Source organism: Orycteropus afer, unplaced genomic scaffold, assembly GCF_000298275.1.
Source record: "Orycteropus afer afer isolate SDZICR_OR568_19922 unplaced genomic scaffold, OryAfe1.0 scaffold00294, whole genome shotgun sequence".
Classification (NCBI taxonomy): domain Eukaryota; kingdom Metazoa; phylum Chordata; class Mammalia; order Tubulidentata; family Orycteropodidae; genus Orycteropus; species Orycteropus afer.
The window spans coordinates 4031853-4036088 of record NW_006921881.1 but is presented as its reverse complement, the minus strand read 5'-3'; the positions used below and the strand labels follow the sequence as shown (position 1 = coordinate 4036088).

General features: G+C 36.5%; 1 pseudogene; it reads right to left on the bottom strand.

Moving 5' to 3' along the window:
* Window positions 1–2283: 2283 nt before the first annotated feature.
* On the bottom strand, window positions 2284–4147 carry LOC103206050 (annotated as a pseudogene).
* Window positions 4148–4236: the final 89 nt, after the last annotated feature.

Below are 4236 nucleotides of genomic sequence, written 5' to 3'. Positions count from 1 at the left end.
AGTTATTATAATTTTGTCTCCTGCTACCGCTATTATATATATGGACATTCTGATTGTTATGATCTCATTTTAGAGTGAGTTGCCTATTATATTAACAAGGCAGGATTAGGGTGGAATGTATCTTCAGTCATCACCTTTGTAGAGGGTATACCTTAAGTTACCACTCTTACCACCCTTATTCAATCCATGTCCTTACTTAAAAAACCAAACTCACTGCCATCAAGTTGATTCCAACTCAGTGACTCCTCCTTGGGTTTCCAAGGTGGTATCCGTATAGAAGCAGATTGTCCAGTCTTCCTTCCAAGGAATAGCTGGTGAGTTTGAACCTCCAGCCTTCTGGTTAGCAGTCAAATGCCTTAGGCACTATGCCACCAGAGCTCCGTGTCCTTACTTAAGTCAAACTTTTTATTTTGCAAAAGATAAAAGGACATAGAAGCAAACAGGGGAAAGGGTAGAAGACAACTACGACCAAGAGAAAAGAGCTACGAGTGGAGCACATCCTTTGAACCCAGAACCTCTTAGACCCAGGATACATAGAGAGCTGTAACACCAGAGACAATGTGAAGCAGCAGAAAAGAAACAGCAGCAGCAGAGGCAACAGAACCCAGGCACCAGCAGGAGATGACGTGGTGGGTTTCGTAGACAACAAAGTGAGGAATCTTGCCACTCCCACAGAGTAAGAGAGAAGAGCACCTTTGGGCTGAGGCTACTGAGGGAGTAGGATACCTCTTGGCACTTATCAGTGAAACAAAAGAGCTTTGTAACACTTTTTATGCAGGGCAGAGGCCAGTCCAGCCCAAGAAGCCTAAGGGGCTGAAAGGCTGAGGGCCAGAGGGAGGCATTCCTATGGACACTGCTGAGTAGAGGCTGTCCTGATCAAAGAATTGTACCTTGAGTAAATTGTTACTTTCTTAATAAACCCCATAATTGTGAGTATTCTCTATGAGTTCTGTGCTCCCATTGCAATGAATTGTTAAACCAAGTAGAGGAGTAGATAGTGCTATGGGAAGGTTGTCTTATGTTAAAATTGCTGAAAAATTTGGAAACAAGAGGTCCATCTAACCTCTGCCTCATAGGTGTCAGCTTTGGGCTTATGCTGATGGTGATTCTCCCTCTCCCCATGAAGTTAGAGAAGGTCAGGTGCCCCTGTCACACCATTGCTACACTGGTTATACTTTATTACCACAAGATTTAAAATTTAAGTAATTTAACTTGAAAGATATAATGCTTGTATAGAAAAAAATAGCCTGAAAATAAAATAAAAGAGGGACTAAGGAAAATGTTTTCTGGCATTATAAAATGTAGAAGTATAATATTCAGAATTTTTTTATAAAATACATAAAATGGAAATGAATATCATAAAGAGAAATAAATACTAATATCATGTTTTATCTATTGAGTTGTCACAAATTTGAAAAAAAAATCTAAAAGGTAAAATTCTGATGCCATAAAATGGCAAAAATTTAAAATCTCCACACAGCTAATGCTGTGTTTATCTATGCATTTTTGTGTTTCAATCACCTAATAGGGTCTCAAAGAATATTTTTTGTATGAACTAATAAAATTGTATGAAACATGGAGGAGAAAAGACACGACCATACCTTGCTAATGGCTGCATAAAATGAATTAAGGTTTTTAAAAAACAATATGGCTATATATGTTTAAGAGACTAGAACTTTATATACACTTTGATTCAGAAACCCCATACCTTGGAATTATGAAGAGGAAAACTTCAATTTTTGGCATTTTTTCTAACACTGAAAAATTGGAAATAACCTATATATATTAAATAGTAAAGTTAAATTTATTATGACATAAATTCCATTAAATGTCATGATATATGAAATCATAAATGTAAAACTACATAAAAATATTTACTAATATGCAAAACTGTATGTATAAAGACAATAATTAAAATGGACATGTGAAATGATATAAGTGAGGTAAAAACAGTTAATTTGGTATTTTGGTGAGACTGTGGGTAATTTATCACTTTTTTATTCCTTTTTGTGTATGTGTTTGTGCCTATACATATTGGGAAGGAAAGGAATGTAGTAAGCCTATATTAAAATATTATAATTGTTTATTTTCTTTTAATTTGGAAGAGTAAGCAAATGGCTTCAATTGGTAAAAAGATATAATAGTTACATGAAGAGTTTTCCTAATGACAATGGTTATTTTGCAAGGTTATAGGGGAAAAAATCATTGCTTTTCCAAAATACCACATATTGAAAGAATTCAATATTATTTAAAAAGTATCTTATATATAATATAAGAGAGCCATCAACAGCAGGACAAATGTGTATTTTTCCTGGTGAATTCTCCACCCAATAGTAACTTTCTGAAAGCTCCCTTCATGACCTCATTCTTCAGGCTATAGAAAATAGGGTTGAGAGTTGGGGGTATTACTGTATAAAAGATAGAAGTCATAAGGTCAAAAGCAGTTGAAAAATCAGAAATGGGTTTTAGAAACTCAAAGATACCCATGGAGAGCAAAATTGAGACCACAAAGAGATGGGGCAGGCAGGTAGAGAAATCCTTGGATCAGCCTTCAGCAAAGGGTATTCTTAGAAAAGATGTGGAGAAGATACATATATAGGCAAAGACAACAAAGGTGAAGCAGATGAATGCCGTCACAGTCATAAAAGCATCCATTTCCACTACTCCAAGGTAATCACTGGAGCAAGAGAGATTTAGCAGCTGGGGATGTCACAGAAGAACTGGTAGATTATTTTGGTTGTATAGAATGTGATAGAGAATGTGGCTGTTGTGTTCAAGATTCCCGAGATGCTTCCACTTAGCCATATGGCTATCACAGCCCACTTACACATATTAGGATACATAATGACATCACAGTGCAGTGGGAGGCAGATGTCTGCATAGAGGTCATAAGACTTCACTGAGAAGGGCCATCTCAGCTCAAGCTAAAGATACGAAGAAGAAAACCTGGAGTATGAAGTGAACTCAGGAAATGTAGCCATCATACGTGAGAGAACTATCATTGGACTGAGGGACTGTAACAGAAATAAAGGAGAGATCCAGAAGGGAAAGGCACTTTAAGAAGTACTATGTTCTTACAAATGCATTTGTAGGTGCTATAAAAAATGTCCATATATAGTATAGAGGTAACATGGTATAAAGATAGCATAACTTTTAAGTGACAATCGAACACCTTGAAGGAGTGACATCAATTTCAATTAGCACAACGTAGTACACGAGAACACTGTTTAACATCCTACTTAGATGAGTAATGACTAGGGATTTAAAAGCTTGTGAGTGGCCATCTAAGATGCAGCTATTAGTCTCTCCACATCCAGAGCAAAGAAGAATGAAGAAAATCAAAGATCTATGGAACAATTGGTCCAAGGGACTAATAGACCATGGGGACCTCATGGGAACCTGAGACCAGAAGAACTAGATGGTGCCTGGGTACCAATGCCAAACACATGGAAAGGGATCAAAATTGGAGATCCTGGGTAGAGGGGGAGAAAAAATGTGTTACATAAGTCAAAAACATAAACGATCAGGATTACTCATTGGACAGAGACTTAAGAAACTCTGAGACTATGACAGCAAGTCATCCTTTGGGTCTGGAATTGGACTCATGCCAATGGCTTAACTCTCAGCCAAACAATAGACAGGGCTATCAGCTGAACAACTACACCAGAGAGATGTACTCCTCAGAACAGTCAACCACGAGAGGTCAGAAGGGCAGCATTTGCACACAGGGAAACATAGGTAGGCAAGAATGCATTAGTAAGAAGGACACAGGGAAGGGAGTGGGAAGAGAACTGTTACATTGTGGGGATTATAACTGGTCTCCTGAAACAAAATGTGTATGACCTGTTGAATATAGAACAAATATAATATGAATCTGCTTTGTAAAACTGCACTCAAATAACAATAAAAACACTTTAATTTTGTTTTTTTAAGAAAAAAAATGACTCAAAAAGAAAAAGAAGAAGTAATACCTTAGGGATTGTAGACACTGTTCCAAAGTGGTAGTGGTGATAATGATGAGGTTACCTGCCAAGGCTAATAGAAACATCATCAAGAACTTCAAAGTATATAAAATCTGCAGCTCACAAATGTCATAAAACCCCAGGAGGAGGAATCCACTCATTATGGTTATGTTTGTCATAATCATTTTGAATATATCAAGTGTAGTGGCAGCTGAAATGATGTTAAATTAAATTTAAATTTAAATTAATTTAAATTAATTTATTTAATTTTATT